Here is an 18164-nt window from a genome sequence, read left to right as displayed (position 1 = left end):
CTGGAGGCAGGTGTCAGTGGGCACTGGTCCCTTGAATGAAGATTCTTACAGCCTTCGCCCTACAACCAACTGTTCACCTCACACACTTCCTGGTGGTTGAAGAAATAGGCTGGAAATTTTTCTCAGCATTTCTCTCTCTCATTTTTTTTTATTTATTTTTATTTATTTATTTATTTATTTATTTTAACAGCTGAGTCCTCTGAGCACTTATTACCACGGATCACCAGCAGCAATGGGGCGGGAAGGGAGGTACCAGACTCATCTGCCCCTCAGGTAGATCTTGGGGGTCTGCCAGCCTCCAGGGGTTTCCTTCAGACCCGCCTTCACCCAGATGTTCCTCGGGTCTCTCTTGAGCTTGATCGGCTTCCGTTCCAGGCGTCCGCCGCAGAAATAGCGGCCTCACCGCTTACGGTGCTTGCGGTGGTTCATCTTCCGCCGGCGGGTCTTCAGCACATTTTTGCTCTGCATCGGAGGTGTATCCCAGGCCTTCTCATCTTCCTGTTTGGCCCCTTCCCCCATCTGGCTAGGCAGACACTCATAGAATTGGGCTGGAGCCGCAGTCCCTGGGGTCTGGGCATCCAGTCTGGGCAGGAGGCAGCGGGCTGTAAGCCAGCTCTCCAGGGGGCTGATAGACATCTTCCTGGGGACCAGCATCTCCTCGAGCTCCAGCTGGGCCCCCTTGCCGGGGAGTGAGGCAGCCCTACCTGGGCCAGTTGGCTGTGTGCTGTAATGGGGCCTGCAGGCATGGCTGCCCAGCACTCTAGAGACAGGCCAGGGCAGACTGCAGCCTGCCCAGGAAACGGCCCTGAACAGCTGAGAAGTCAGGCGCACCAGGAGTATGGTCTGTGGGTGGGGAGCATTCCACTGCCAGGCTCAGGGACTTACGGTCGGAGCGTTTGTCTCATTTATCTGCCGTGTTAGAAAATAATCACTAGCCCCCGCCCCCGGGTTTGCCAGTGGACTTGCTCTAAGTTTTGCCCTGAAGTTACACAAACGTTGTAAAAAGCAAATGGAAACAGATTGTTGTCTTTCTGATTGTGTAACTTGGCATTGAAGGAATCTCTAATTTATTTGTTTAACACGCAACTGCTGACATCATTGCCTGAAGCACACTATCAAGCTGGTCTGATCCCAGCTTGTTCGCCACCCAAAGTCAACACCATTTAAATGAATTGTGACAATAAAAATTCCATTTCTATCTAGAGCCAAATAGCTGCTCAAATAATCACTTGGTGATCATACGAAGTATGTGGATATGGGTGATGCACTGGGCTGGAGTTTAGGAGATCTTGAGATATTCCTAACCTTGCTGTGACTTCTTTTGTGACTTCAAAGAGCGCAAACCCCAGGCATCATTCTACTTCCTCATTATATGGAGGTTATTTTTCCTGATCCTATGTACCTCAACAAATTTTGCAAGATTTAGCTTATATTTATTTATGTTATCATTGTCAATTCAGTCAAAATGGTTACGAGTTGTATAAGTCACTACTTAGTCACAAATAAGGTTGATGTTGTTAGGTTTCTAACGTTAACTATGCCTTTTAAAAAAATTCTACGAAAGGGTTTTTCATTTATTACAATATTAATTATGTTGGTGAGAGAGAATTGTGACAACCGAATTAACTCTGCTACTTCTTGTTCCTACCAAATGCCAATCTAATACTCTCACTGAAGTGGCAGTTTTAAGAAAGACATGTTGTCTTCCTTAAACAAACAAAACATTCCTCTTTATAATAAATAAGATCCTTATTCATGTATGTATAATTAGGGCTCTCCACTTGTCAAAAACTTTCAAGCTCTGTTTTTACTCAGTGTATAGCTCTACCTTCTCAATGTATCATTTTCCAGACAGATGAAACCTTTTAGAAAATTTTCCCGAATGGTAAAAGATAAACACAGAGATCTTTGTTATCTCAAAGCTGAGTGACCCAACTGAGTTATCGTCACAGCTTAGGTCAAACTTTAAACAAAACAAATACCATTATAAGCAACATTTCTTTACAAGAAAAATATTTCCCAACCTTGCAGCCTTGTTGATCTTGACGCAGGACACTCTACCATACAGACAAGCATGCGGTCTTTCACACGAGTCTGTGATGCTACAATTTCCACCTTGCCATTAGAAGGTGTTTAAGGGCAAGGATTTGTATCTCTGGTGCCTGGTACTTCATATTCTAGTTGCACAATTCATGTTAGCTGCTAAGCAACAAGGTTTGATATATTCCCCTTTCTAGAACTTGAAAACTCTAGGAACAAGTAGTTACCAGTATTGCCCAGACTACCGAGAGTATTTTAATGCTTTATTGTGAATATTGAGTGGATTTGTTCTGGGGAAAAAACAACAACAAATTGTCTGTCTGTCTGTCTTTCTTCTCCACTGAACAATAAATTGTTTCTGGAAAGAAACTACAATAGTACCCCCTTACCCATATTTTTACTTTCGGCTATTTGTTACTCACAGTCAACAACAATCCAAAAATATTACATGGAAAATTCCAGACATAAATAATAATTCCACTGAGAATGGTGTGTATGAAAGAAACTTCCACACAGTGGAACAAAATTACACTCAGAACGGTGTGCATGAAAATTCCAGTTATGTTTCTGTCTTTATGCTGGCATTTTCATGCACACCATTCTGAGTAGTGTAAAATCTCACGCCGTTCCACTCTGTCCCACCAGGGACATGACTCACCCCCTTGTCCTATGTTTTCAAGCTGTCTATGCTACCCACTGGTTCCTCACTTAGCCAGCTCAGTTATCAGATTGCAAAAACATAGTATACATAGAGTTCGGTACTATCCCTGGTTTCAGGCACCCACTGGGGGTCTTGGAACATATCCCCTGCTGATTAAAGGGAACTACTGTGCATCTTATCTATTTATATAACTGTACTGGCTAGCAAAGTACGTAGTTCCATAATACTTTCTAAAACTGCTCTGTCATTGTTAAGTCAAATCTTTAAGGGGTTAATCATGAAATAAATAAAGCAGGATGGGGGCTCTTCTATGAAAAGTAATTACCAGGCCGGGAGTGCTGGCTCACGCCTGTAATCCCAGCACTTTGGGAGGCCGAGGGAGGCAGATCACTTGAGGTCAGGAGTTTGAAACCAGCCTGGCCAACATGGTAAAACCCCATCTCTACTAAAAATATAAAAATTAGCCAGGTGTGGTGGTGCACACCTGTAGTCCCAGCTACTCTGGAGGCTGAGGCAGGAGAATTGCTTGAACCTGGGAGGCAAAGGTTGCAGTGAGCCAAGATTGCACCACTGCACTCCAGCCTGGGTGACCGAGCAAGACTCTGTCTCAAAAAAAGAAAAAAGAAACGTAATGACCTCCCGACTGACGGTTTTGCACAAAGGGGGCTTCATTCCTTTCGAATCCTTAGTTGAAGTCACTCTCTCCCACCCAGTGTAAGTGAAATGGAGAGGACCAGGGAGATTTGGGCCACCCCAATTTAGAAATACTGAAAGTCTTTCCCAAGTCCTGTCCCCATGACATGCAAACTCAGAGTCATTATGTCCTATATTAGTTTTTCAATGGTATGAAAATTGCTCATTAGAGTTCCAACGATTGCCCTTGAAATAAAAATAATCACATTTCTTTCAAGTGCAAGAGGATCTGCTAGAATTTCTGGAGCAAAGAATGTTGCCTGCTGAAATGTTTTCAGACACCAACTCACCCTTTCAGCCATTCTCAGGTGAGCATATTAGACCCGTCTCAAGGCAGTCTAGTCCCTCTGGGTCTACTGAAAATGGATAAGAGCTACAGTGACAGCATGTGGGCCCATCCCACACCAGAGACACCAAAAAGGGAGCAGAGCTCCTTCAGGGTATGCTACTGAGTAGGTTCTGGAAGAAGAAAAATTGAATTTTCCTAAAGTTGTGGAAGAGTAGAAAGAACACTGGGTGAGAAAGAAAGGAGGGAGGAAGGAAGCGAAAGAGGAGAGGAGGGAGCGAGCGGGGGGTGTTTGGAGATCTAACGGTCATAAAACCCTCATAAGTAAAGCAAAGCAAGGGATTTTATTTCCATTTTACTTATGAGGAAATTGAGCTTCAGACAAGTTGTTTAGTCCAAATCTCACAAATCAGTAGAGCTGAGACTTGAACCCAGGTCTTCTGATTCCTGGCCCCATGGCCTTTCTGCTACGAGTAGTACAGCATCTTTCTTTCTTCATTTTACTTAATTGTGTCAACTGAAAGTTTCTGAGAAAGATCTATTGGCACATGGGTGAAATAGCCTGTGTGCAGGGACATTTGATGTAACACTGTCTGTGATCAAAAGTTTGGGCATTTCTCAATAAGGAAATTGCTAAATAAATCATAATACGTAGTCTCTAAAAATATGAGACAGTTTGACATGCCCTCATATGGCACGATCTCCAAGCTATACTGTTAAGGGTAAAATAAGTGTGATGCATAACAGCCTGCACAGTATCCACCCAAGATTCCCAGGGGAGAACAGGAGGATTGCCTTCTGTAAGCTGAACTGGAATAGGCAGCAGCTCTTCTGCTCCTCCCTCCCCCCAGCCAGCTACAAGGCTGTGAAAATCACTCAGTATTGCTTTTGGAGCAGCTCTCTGCAAGTCTGGACTCTGTCTCCAGAATGAGAGGCCCTCCACACAGAACTTCTACATGGAGCAGTTTACTCCAGGTAGGTACCATAGGGTAATGATAAGAAAAGAGGACTTCTCAGCCCCGCTACAGACAAACAATTCAGGGTTTTGAGATGCAGCAGAGAAGAGCAAGTGTACACAAGTCTATGCAGAAAACGTGGGGCCGGAGCAGAAGCGTAGATCTCAGTTTTTAAGTGGCAGTACCAATGGTGACCTCAAGCCTGTGACTCAAGGTGACAACTGGCTGCTCAGCTAACAGCATGGCAAATTTGCCTCAGGCCTATAGTGAATCATTTGAAATACCCAGAGTTGCAAGGCTGGTGAAGAAGTGATGGCCCAAAGCTGAAAATGATCCAAGGACAAGTCAAGAAAGTTTGACAGCAGTGAGCAAGGGCCTCCTGGGATGGCACACGCAGGTGCCACGCAGTGACTCAAGGTGGGGACAGTCATCGGGGTAGCCTGGGGTTGACATCTAGGAATAAGGTTATTCTGAGTTCCTCCACCCTCCCCCAGTCTGTACAGTTAGACTAGATTGGCATAAAGCTCATGCCACAACGCCCACTCAAAGCTGTTAAAGGATCCCAAAACAATCTCAGCCTGAGAAATTGGGGCTACCCAAGGCTAAATTTGGGGTTCTTGAGGTATACATCAAAGAGGATAAAAGGAAGTTATTAGTAACCAGGATAACTATGGGACTCTTCTATGTTTTTTGGAGCCAGAAACTTCACAAAGGACTATGAGACTGATACATTCGTTTTTACCAATAGAAACTGTTGATGTACTAAATCGTGTTGTACACCATAAATATATACAATTTTTAAAAATAAATAACTCTTTTTGAAAAAGAAACTTGATAGACCAAACAAAATTGCTTGTAAAATATTTCTGATGATTAATATAATCGATTCTGACTTTCCTACTTCCATAGTTTGATTAAAATGCATGTTTGCTGTGCACATGATAGTAGTTACATTTTAGTTGATCAGAATTCTCTTTCTTCCATCCTAAATGTGCCCCCAGCTACATCTTAACAGTTTAGAGAGATTTCCAACCACTGAAGAATACTAACCAGAGCTTTATTTTGTTCATTATGAATTCAACTTTTTAAAAATAAATTATGTATAAACTTTCTTTCCCCTAATATGTCACTTATAACTAAAGATTATATCATCCTTTTGAGAAATACATTGCTGTCCAGGGTTCTATTATTATGGTATATTATCATTATATTACAGATTATATTACTATTCTATTATATATTATAATATGTGATTATATAATATTATTATTGTAATCGAGCTTGAAGTCATGTCTTAATACACGTCTTTGTCCTTAATACATACTTGATTGGATACAAGTCAGGGATGGGAGAGACTCAGAGATGGGATGAATTTTAAAGATAGATAAGGCTGATATGACAGACTCAAACCTATGGGCCAGATTGGTCCTACAGAGTATCACATTTGGCCCATATATTTTTAAGTATTACGTTAACATACGTATAAAAATTTAGAAGTTTCAGGCTTTCACGGTGGCTCACACCTGTAATCCACCACTTGGGAAGGTGGAGGCAGGCGGATCACTTGAGGTCAGGAGTTCGAGACCATCCTGGCCAACATGGTGAAACTCCATCTCTACTAAAAATCCAAAAAATTAGCCTGGCATGGTGGCGGGTGCCTGTAATTCCAGCTACTTGGGAGCCTGAGACAGGAGAATCACTTGAACCCAGGAGGTGGAGGTTGCAGTGAGCCAAGATCCTGTCATTGCACTCCAGGCTGGATGACAAAGCAAGACTCTGTCTCAAAAAAAAAAAAAAAAAATTAGATATTTCACATAAAAATTCAAATTGGGGGCTTCTTTTGGGGAAAAGGTCTGGAGACTCCGGTCCTGCATTCACTACAACAGGCAGCATGGGAAGGGAGCCGTAACTGGCCCAGAGCACTTTGCCCCAGTCCCCACACAGCCCTACCTGGCTCCGGCAGGCACCTGAAGTCTCCACACCCCCACCCCTAGTGAGGGAGTGTGAGGGCGAATCAGAGCTAGCGATGGAGGAGAACTGGGGATGAAGGCAGAGTCACAGCTGAGAGTTCTGTGCATGTATACACTGTGCATAGCACCGTGATGTTACCATTTGATGCAGCACCAGAAGGTTCTGCTTAACGTCAAAGACTGCTCTGGGGACTCAAGGATGATCAAAGGAAGAGGAGGAAGGCACTCATAGCAGCATGACCAAGGAGAACAATGAGTGTCTGGTGGGCGAAATGAAAAGACATTGACCTGTGAATGACCTTGAGCATAATTTAAGCTTTTCTTTGTGATTCAGTCATTTTTATGCATGTCAGATATTTTACTGTGCACCTCAGCGCAAGGATGTTTTCAAGAGTTCCTGAGACCTGTGGCCCCCCTCACCTGTGCTTGATGGACTCAGACTCCATCCTGTCTTCTCTCTCCATGACAACCATTACTGTGCGATAAGCTGGTTGTCTTTCTCAACTACTCCCTTACTTACAGACATTTGTCTAAGGAGGGTCTGGGAACTCCTGGAGAGCAGCACCTAGGCTCCGTGGCAGAGATTTTCTTTGTTTGTTGCACCTTGTTTTCTTTGACTCGTTCCTGGGTTCACATCTCATGAGTTTCCGTCAACCTAGTCCCCATTCCCAACCTCCATTCCCAGGTAAGGAGGAAACTACATGGTACCCAGTGCATCCACGAAGGGTGCTCTTTGATCTTCAAAAAAAATACTTACCCTATAGCACTGGTCATAAAAAATATATTTTTTTGTATTTTTGAAAACAAAAAGCAATTTTTTTTTTTTTTTTGAGACGGAGCTTCGCTCTTGTCACCCTGGCTGCAGCGCAGTGATGTGATCTCAGCTCACTGCAACCTCGGCCTCCCAGGTTCTAGCGATTCTCCTGCCTCAGCCTCCCAAGTAGCTGGGACTACTGCCATGATGTGCCACCACGCCTGGCTAATTTTTGTATTTTTGGTAAAGATGAGGTTTCACCATGTTGGCCAGGCTGGTCTCGAACTCCTGATCTCAAGTGATCGACCTGCCTCAGCCTCCCAGAGTGCTGGGATTACAGGCATGAGCCACTGTGCCCGGCCTAAAAAACAAATTTTTACTGTTGGAAATGTGCATGGCTTTGGCTACCAAAATGCTTCAGTTCATAAGTGTTTACAATTTTAACTCCAAATATCTACTTATGAAAGATGCTTCTCCAATTTATGAATAATTCAAGATAACAAATACATTTTCTTTAAGGGCTAGGTGAATTTAGAATAAAAACAACTTAGGAAATTTAATCCTGTTTCCATTCTTACTTCTACTCTTTTTTTATGGGAAAAATGTAAACTGGTTCTTCCCCAAACTCCTCTCAGCACGGCAATACTTCTTAGACGGCCAGCTCAGAAAGGGAGGGAAGAGAGTGACAGCAGCTGCATCTGTCTTCCTGCCCTGTGCTGTCAGTTCATTGATAGGATTGCTGCCGTCTCATATTAATTGTCTGCATCTCCAGTATGTTCATTTGCTTTCTACCTATTAATACTTATATGCACATCCATGCACATGCAAATGTACATATGCTTTCCATTCGTTGTCACTTGTTTGTCCACATATAAACTTAATCTAAAGTGTGTGTGTCTGAATCAGCAATGTCTCCATCCAATTTCTCTTTCCACTTTCTATCTCTAATAAATATGGACGTATCAGCCATGCCCTTACCTGAACCCACTATCTATCAACAATAGCCCCTCCCAAACCATATTAGTACTTCTCTAGGAATGTTGACCTTTCAGAGGTCTGATTAACTAGACAAACAAGGCATGGAACTCCAGCCCATATTTCCAACACATACAGTAGCCTTTTTTTCCAAATTATGACTTTTGCCTGTAAGAACAGTGAATGTAATGTATAAAAACCAAAAGCATTCTTCAAGACAGTGATTTAGTAGCATCTTATTCTGGAAGCATAAGCCATCTTGAACACAGATAATGAATGCATTAGTATGGAAACATCCAAAGGATTATTAAGTCAGAAGGCATACCCACCGTCGCACTCACGTTCTCAGCTGCTTGCTGAGTGTGTACTGGGCACATGTATGCCCAGAACTCATGGCTTTTCCCTTTGAAGTAAATCAGAGAAGACAAAAATTACTTTTCAATGAAATGGCTACCCAATCAAGAACAAGAAAGGTTTTAAGCCGGATTTAAACTGAGACATATTTATGTACAGCCATAAATCCACATAAAGTCAGGGCATTAGAAAACAGCAGCACACACCGGGCGCAGTGGCTCACGCCTGTAATCACAACACTTTGGGAGGCCGAGGTTGGCGGATAACTTCAGGTCAGGAGTTCAAGACCAGCCTGACCAACATGGCAAAACCCCATCTCTACTAAAAATACAAAAATTACCTGGGTGTGGTGGCACGTGACTGTAATCCCAGCTACTCAGGAGGCTGAGGCAGGAGAATCGCTTGAACCCAGGAAGTGGAGGTTGCGGTGAGCCAAGATCGCACCATTGCACTTCAGCCTGGGTGACACAGCAAGACTCTGTCTCAAAATAAAATAAAATAAAATAGAAAGAAAGAAAAAAGAAAACAGCAGCATAAAAACATTTGGATGCTACCAAATATCCATTTCAGATTGAGATTTCCATGGAGTAAAAAAAAATAAAAATAAAAATGTGAGTAGCACTTTCCAAGGGCCTGGCACGATTAACCCCATTTATCCTCACAAGAACCCCATGAGGTAGGTATTGTTAGCATTCGCATTTTACAGGTGGGTCTGAACGTAAGTAACTTAGCTAGGATTTAGCTCTGGATAGACTCAGACCTGGACTTCAAACCCAGTGAGTGAACCCTCTGAGTCTGTTATCAACCACTATGCCATCTGCTTACCTGGTACCCATCAGCAACAGAAACAAATCATTACTTTTTAATCTGGTGATGGGGCTTTTTGTAAGGAATTAAAATGTTAAAATATGGCATATGGAATTATATTGGTCAGTATGAAAGAAACAGAACCAATAGAAGATATGTAAACATATATAGGATAGATGATTGATAGATAATAGATGGATAGATCCTATTGTGTATATATATATACACACACACACACACACAATAGGACATACATACGTATATATATACACATAGTGTATATATATATATATACACATAATGTGTATATATATATATATACACATAATGTGTATATATATATACACACACATGATAGGACATATATATATATACAGTCATGCACTGCATAACAATGTTCCAGTTAACTGTGCACATACAATAGTTAACTGCATATACAATGGTGGTCTCATCAGATTATAATAAAGCACATATAGAAATCTGATATTTGGCACTTGATGTTGGCGTTGCAAATCAAGTAGGGGAATTGACTGATATTCAGTAATGGTGCTGAGACATGCGGTTTTCCAAGTAAAAATATAAATATATATGTATATATATACTCACACAACAACAAAATTCCCTAAAAATGCAATTCTGACAATGTATCTCCATCATTAAGTGATGCATGACTCTATTTACATATAGATATAAATACAAAAACACAGAGAAAGAGAGAGAGATTTGTTCTAGAAATTGGCCAAGAAGTCCCATGATCCATTGTCTGCAAGTTGGAGAACGAAGAAAGCCAGTGGCATAATTCAGTCCAAGTCCAAATGCCTAAGAACCAGAAGACCCAAAATCCAAAGGCAAGAGAAGATGGATTTATAGCCCAAACAGAAGCAAACTCATCCTTCCTCTCTGCCTTTTTGCTCTGTCCAGTTCCTCAATGGATTGGATGGTTCCCACTCACACTGGGGAGGGCCATCTTCTTTGCTCAGTTCACCAATTCACATGCTAACCTCTTCCAGAAACACCATCACAGACACACCCAAAAATAATGTTCTACCAGATATCTGGGCCTCCCTTAGCCCATTCAAGTTGACACATAAAATTAACCATCTCAGGTCATTTTCCTAAGAACACTTCTGGCCTTTTCTTCAAGGCTTTATATTTTATATTCAGGTCAGTTTACCTCCTCTGGGATATCAGCCCAAGGAGTAGGTATTTACAACAAGGCTTACAGTTTGGGAGGCTGAGGAGGGCGGATCACAAGGTCAGCCCATCCTTGCAGTGGGGCTGGAGGATGTCCACTTCCCAAAAAGATCTCTCTCATCCAACAATTACACTGCCTAAAATTTCACCACCAGAAAACTTGTAGGGATGGTCACATGTTCACAGTGTATTGTAAATTTGCCTTCAAATTGATTTCTCCCATCCCAATTATTCCACAGCAAAGGGCACCAGGATAACAAGACATAAAGCATCATCATATCAAAGATGATGTTTTAATCACCTCCTCTTCATACTGTTGACAGAAGAAGGATTCCCACCTGAGAGTTATGGGAATGGTCATAACTTTTTATTTTAAGGAACTAAAAAGTATCTAAAATGCCAAAAATATTTTTGTAAAATGAACTGTGAATGCCCAATGATAGTTTCATTACTATATCTGTATTTCACAAAAGAATCCTTTTTTCCTCACAGAGAGTTAACATAATCTATGGTCAAACACAGGTACTCTATGATCATTTCTGGAGATGTTTAATGGTGTGTGAAGAAGACAAGCTTTATGCCTCACAGTAATGAGAAGTACATGGCTCATGGGTCTGAGAGTCTATGCGAGATTAGGCAAAGAAAAACTCTTCCCCAAAACTTCTTTTTTTTTTTTTTGTGACAGAGTCTCTCTCTGTCGCTCAGGTTGGAGTGCAGTGGTGAGGTCTCAGCTCACTGCAACCTCCACCTCCCGAGTTCAAGCGATTCTCATGCCTTAGCCTCCTGAATAGCTGAGACTACAGGCATGCACCACCACGCATGACTAATTTTTGTATTTTTAGTAGAGACAGAATTTCTCCATGTTGGCCAGGCTGGTCTCGAGCTCCTGATCTCAGGTGATCCACCTACCCTGGCCTCCCAAAGTGCTGGGATTACAGGCTTCAGCCACCGTGCCCAGTCTCCCAAAATTTTCAATAACATCTTCATCTCAAAATTTTAGGACACAGTTCTTCTAATGAGTGACAGCATCACTGAACACCAGAAGCATCAAGGAACATCTGCTCCCCCACACCCATGGCTTATCTCAGGATATTGTCAGGCAGAGTCAGACACATTATAGTGGGAAGATCAGACTGGGAGAGCTGAGCCCCAAAACAGAACTGCGCCTTAAAGAGGGGGCATCTCAGAGCACCCTGACTCCTGCCAGCTCAGGGACAGAGCCAAGTCTGGCAGTGAAACCCTTTTTTCAGAGAATTTGGCAAATTTCTTCCAGTCCCAACAAATGGCCCCAATTTTAGGATGTGTAAGATGGAATAACAGGCCAGGCACAGTGGCTCACACCTGTAATCCCAGTAGTTTGGGAGGTTGAGGAGGGCAGATCACAAGGTCAGGAAGTCGAGACCATCCTGGCCAACATGGTAAAACCCCGTCTCTACTAAAATACAAAAAATTAGCCAGGCATGGTGGTGTGTGTCTGTAGTCCCAGCTACTCAGGAGGCTGGAGAATTGCTTGAACCTGGGAGGCGGAGGTTGCACTGAGCAGAGATCGTGCCACTGCACTCCAGCCTGGGCAACAGAGCAAGACTCCGCAGGAGGCTGAGGCAGGAGAATGGTGTGAACCCAGGAGGCGGAGGTTGCAGTGAGCCAAGATCGCACCACTGCACTCCAGCCTGGGCTACAGAGAGAGACTCCGTCTCAAAAAGAAAAAAAGAAAAAAAAATGGAATAACAATTACAGAATCATCTATACAGGTAAAGGTGACAGGAGATCCAGGAAGACGGGAAATTCAGAGATTCCTCCACAGGCACAGCCTCTGCAGAGAATTTGGGAAACCTGTGTTGGCTGCTGGCTGGGCTTCTGTCACTGGCAATGGGTTGAAGCTTCCTAATCTAGAAGACTGATAAGATCTCAGTGAGGCCTGCATTTTGGAGGAGCGTGGTTTAGGAGAGCTTATGTTCCAGAATATGATTCTGATCCTCCTACCCTAAGTGGGGTGTAAGGGTGGACTGTGCCTCAGGACTAAGGCCACAGTCTCATAATTTTTTTCTTTATTTTTTTTTTAGACAGGGCCTCACTGTATTGCCCAGGATGGAGTGCAGTGGCATGATCTGGACTCACTGCAACCTCCACCTCCCAGGTTCAAGAGATTCTCCTGCCTCAGCCCCCCGAGTAACTGGTACTACAGGCATACACCACCATGCCCAGTGCATTTTTTGTAGAGATGGGGTTTTGCCATGTTGCCCAGGCCAGTCTCAAACTTTGAGCTCAAGCAAACCACCCACCTCAGCCTCCCAAAGTACTGGGATTACAGGCGTGAGCCACCGCACCCGGCCCACCATGCCATTATTAACTTCAGTGTTGAACTAGGGCTTCCTAGGTCCTCAAACTCTCTGAGATCAAGAATGGTCCTCTATCCTAGGGGCAAAGATGAATCTTTATGTGAGAACAAAGTATTCCCAGAGGCAGATAGAGCAGGATTCACAGGATGAGAACTGGGCAGGGGCTGTCTATGCAATGGACAGTGATAGTGCCATCTTCCCATTCTTACGTGGAGCCGCATCCTTGCGAGGTCCAGTGATCCAACCTTCTATATCTAAATCAGTGGATTCTGCTCTGAATCTGGGTTATTCTTCAAGGGCAGGGATTATATTAGAATTTATTCTCTTTCAAAATATAACTCTTTTCAAAGTGATGAAGATTCGCGCATACCCCAGCATTCTGTAAGTTCTCCCTTATGAGCAAATCAAAGTTGTGTAGCCTTAATTTAAGCCTACTTCTATTTCAGTCCTATGTGAATAGAGGGAGACAGAGGGAATTATCAACCATTCTTTGGGAAAAAGAAAACAACTCTAAAAGTGCCTAAAGATACAAAAGCTGTCATTTAGCTTTCTTTTTGGAGGCAAGTAATATCCATTCAACATTTCACCACTTAAGCCTAGCATTATTCAAATATACACAGCAAAGTATAAAGCCTGGAAATTTTTTTTTTTTTTTTTTTTGAGACAGGATCTCACTCTGTCGCCCAGGCTGGAGTGCAGTGGCACAATCACGACTCACTGCAACCTCTGCCTCCCAGGTTCAAGCGATTCTCCTGCCTCAGCCTCCTGACTAGCTGGAGCTACAGGCATGCACCACCACACCCAGCTTACTTTTGTATGTTTTGGTAGAAACTATGTTTCACTGTGTTGGCCAGGCTGGTCTTGAACTGGCTCTAGTGATCCACCCGCCTCAGCCTCTCAAAGTGCTGGGATTACAAGTGTGAGCCACTGTGTCCAGCCCTAGAAATAATTTTTAATTACCAAGCCGGAAGAAATTAGATACATACCTATGACATATATTTTAAGAAGCAGTTAACTTCCAATTACATAGAATAATATTAATAATTTGAAGTCCCCTAAAACCTTGCTACTCAATGTGTGGATCAAGGACCAGCAGCATGAATGTTCCTTGGGAGCTTTTTTAGAAGCAAAGCTTAATCCAAACCTACAAAAGCTGCAATTTAACAAGAGCTGCAGGTGATTTGTATACATATTAAGTTGGAGAAATACTCTAAGCTATACACTAGTCCATTTGCCTCTTCAGTGTACTCAGTAATGATGAAGAACTTTTGAAAATTACATTTATTTCTATTGCAGAAAACTCTCCATCATAGTTCTCATCAGTTCCCTTTAAATATAGTTGTTAAATGAAGGTAAATATACTAAGCCACTAATCCCTATCTCTACCCTCCAGCCCTCCCATCTCAAAAAGATGAAAAATCTTTTTTTTGTTTTTTGTTTTTTGTTTTGAGACAGAGTCTTGCTCTGTTGCCCAGGCTAGAGTGCAGTGGTGTAATCTCGCCTCACTACAACCTCCACCTCCTGGGTTCAAGTGATTCTCCTGCCTCAGCCTCCTGAGTAGCTAGGATTACAGGCACACGCCACCACGAACAGCTCATTTTGTATTTTTAGTAGAGACGGGATTTTGCCTTGCTGGCCAGGCTGGTCTCGAACTCCTGATGTCAGGTGATCCGCCTCGGCCTCCCAAAGAACTGGGATTACAGGCGTGAACAACTGCAACCAGCCAAAAATTATTTTTTATTTGGCAAACCTATTATGACAAACACAGCTGGAATGAGGAATGGTGCAGGCAGCAATGGGCAGCCCACATGTTCAAGAAAAGCCCTGGAGGACTGGGGAGAAGCCTGAAGGCAGAGATACACTGGGGAAAAGTTGAAGGCACTGAGCATTTCCATCAAATGCACATGTAGTTGGCTGTTCTGCCTCGCAAATCATAAAGATCTCTGATTTCTGACCTTGTCTGCTGACGGGGTGCTCACATGGGTTACCAGTTTCTGCATTTGAGTTGCCGGTTCCCCAGGGGTATGCTCCTTTCGGGCCCTGCTGGTTTTCAGGCATCTATCGTGTCTAGAAACTATCACCCCAGAACCCTGATCTTCCTGAGTCCTCAAAGACCACACAAGACTCTCTTCTAACTCTTCCCGTAAACCCAAAACCATCTCAAGGAACAACACAGAGTCATTATCTAAGACAAAAAAGGAGGCCAGGCGCAGTGGCTCACACCTGTAATCCCAGCACTTTGGGAGGTCGGTGCAAGTGGATCACCTGAGGTCAGGAGTTCGAGACCAGCCTGGCCAACTGGTGAAATCCCGTCTCTACTAAAATACAAAAATTAGCCAGGCGCAGTGCCACATGCCTGTAGTCCCAGCTACTCGGGAAGCCAAGACAGGAGAATCGCTTGAACCCGGGAGGCAGAGGCTGCAGTGAGCCGAGATCGCACCACTGCACTCCAGCCTGGGCAACAGAGGGAGGTTCTGTCTCAAAAAAAAAAAAAAAAAGGCAAAATTCAAGTTAAAACTATCTTTAGGCTCAACACAACAAAGCTGTGTCTGATTCAACAGCAGTACTTTTTGGCCTCCTATTGCATTTGAGAGTGGCTTATAGCTGGTGTGAAATCTCTCCTAAGTATGAATTTATACCTGCTTCAGAGAATCAGATGATGGGGAAATCTACAGGAAGAATTCTGATTCTAATGTCAGAAGGACTTGGTGTGAGTGAACCTGAACTCACTGGTTGGGCAGTGAGGTGGTTGGGCAGGTATAAATAACCAACCAAAAAAATGGTGGCCTCAAAAAAATCAACCAAGACCAAATCTAGCCCACTGAGAATTACAGACCCCTGCCAGATGCAAATGTTTCCTGGAAGACCAAGTTTATAAGAAAGTACCAACCAAGCTAGGTAGATAGCACAACTGCCCAGAATGTCTCCCTAAAATCAAACTCCCAGTTTAAATGAAGCCACTACCAATGGGAATGTCTTTTAAAAAGTACAACGTTCTTGTAGCATCTTTTTGTATGTGTTGTGTAAATGAAGAATAAAAATTTTTAATTACTAAAAAGAAAGAATCCCATTATTATACATAAGCATGCTCAATAATACAATTTATAATACAAAGAAAATAATCTGCATAAGTTTATAAAATATAAGATTATTTTATTTTTAAAACATATTCACACAAGATAACACATTGTGTTGCTACCAAATACAAAATTGGCCTTATTAAGAGAGGGAGTCAGAAGTGTTCATAAGTAATAACGCAATTTCAGTGATTCTAGGGTGACTCCCACCAATATAAGTCTTCCTTCTCAGCAAGTCACCGTATTCTTCCCCAGATAAATACCTTCTCCTCTGCCCGACCATTGCCTGAAATTGGACAGTTGAGTGTCATTTTATTTTTTTTTCTTTTTTTTTTTTTGAGATAGGGTCTTACACTGTCACCAAAGCTGAAGTACAATGGCACGATCGTGACTCACTGCAGCCTTGACCTCCTGGGCTCAATTGATTCTCCTACCTCAGCCTCCTGAGGAGCTGGGACTGCAGGTATGTGACGCTAAGCCTGGCTAATTTTTTAATTTTTTGTAGAGACGGGGGTCTCACCATGTTACTCAGGCTGATCTCAAATTTCCTGAACTGAAGCAATCCTCCCGCCTCAGTCTCCCAAAGTGCTGGAGTTACAAGCATGAGCCATCAAGCCTGGCCAAAAGTCATTTTTACTTAAAGTTTTTGTCTCCTTGTAAAAGACAAATAGATCTGGAGAGAAAAGACTGTCCTGTTACTTAAGGCATTTACATCGCAACAGATATTTTGAAATGCTGAGCATGAAGCAATGTTCAAGGTACTGGGGATAAGCGAATGAGGAGGGTCCCTGCCCACAAGTCACGCGCAGCCTAGTGAGGAGACCCTCGTGCTCATGAGTCGATGTCGGTAAGTTGACAGTTGCTAGGAAGGAGCTGGAGTGAGCGACAGAGGAGCACCGGAGTAGTTACGTGTCAACACTCCTGAGTCAGGAATGGGTACAATGGGTAGAAACTTACAGACACACAGTGAGCCGTAGTGAAGTGGAGAAAGCAGAGGAGACTCATGAAGGAAAGGAATTCCAGGCATGTTCAAAAGCATAGCAGGGAGAATTGGACGATGGGTTGGAAAGTGTCCCGTACAGCTAGAGTCAAGGGAACAAACCAGGAAGTGGGAAGAGATGGGGCTGCACTTTTTCTTTGATCTCTTACTAGGTTTTAGATACTGTGTTTTAGACCACTTACGTCATTTGATCCTGGTGACAACGCTATGAGTTGAGCCAGATTATTACTCCCAGTTTACAGATAAGGAAGATAAAGCACAAAGAGGTTATGTAACTTGCCCCAGAGTCTCAGTGCCAAGCTTCAAGCCAGGGGTCTGCTAGCATCTTCTAGTCATGAGAGAGGGAGGGTCGAGAAGCATAAAGCCACGTAAGTCTTCAAAGAGATTTGAGGTGACAGAACAGTGAGTACCTAACCTGAGTGTAAAGTATGCCCGCCCACTCGTGCTTGGTTTGAGGGCCAGCCTACTAGGTGGACGGAGACAAAGTGGGGGACAGCGTAGAGAAAATTCAGGGCTTCCTCCTTTGCACTCATTAAGATAGCATCAACCTCCAAGAAGTTATGACCCAGAGCTGTGCAGGGGTGGAATTCACCTCCCTACCCAGAAGCTTAGAAGGACCTCACCCCAGGTCTTCTGACTCGAAACCTTTAGCCATTAGGCTCAGGGCTCTCCATCCCCCACGGGACTGCGGAAATCGAATCTCCATGTCCCTTATCTCCCATCACTATCAGCCAACACTGGGGTAAACTGCCATGAACAAACATTTCATTCTGCAACACCAGCAAATCCGTAAGGTTTCATATGGTTCCTTGCCCCAGATTCAGCCAAGTTCTGCCCTTACCTCCTGAATACTGCCACGTTGCCCTCCAAAACCTCTGCCTCATCATGTGCAAACTCCTTTTTACCCTCAACCTTCTTTTTGGAGGATCCTTCCCACCTCCTTGCCTTAACTGAAGCCCCTGATGACATCACTTTGCAACAGACTTTTCTTTTTTTTTTTTTTTTTTTTGAGACAGAGTCTTGCTCTGTCACCCAGGCTGGAGTGTAATGGCACAATC

General features: G+C 43.2%; 1 pseudogene; it reads right to left on the bottom strand.

Moving 5' to 3' along the window:
* Window positions 1-258: 258 nt before the first annotated feature.
* LOC129036139 (small ribosomal subunit protein mS38-like) lies at window positions 259-17812 on the bottom strand (annotated as a pseudogene).
* Window positions 17813-18164: the final 352 nt, after the last annotated feature.

Source organism: Pongo pygmaeus, chromosome 4 (genome assembly GCF_028885625.2).
Source record: "Pongo pygmaeus isolate AG05252 chromosome 4, NHGRI_mPonPyg2-v2.0_pri, whole genome shotgun sequence".
NCBI lineage: Eukaryota > Metazoa > Chordata > Mammalia > Primates > Hominidae > Pongo > Pongo pygmaeus.
Note: the sequence above shows the minus strand (reverse complement) of the source record. Positions and strands in the feature narration are given on the sequence as shown.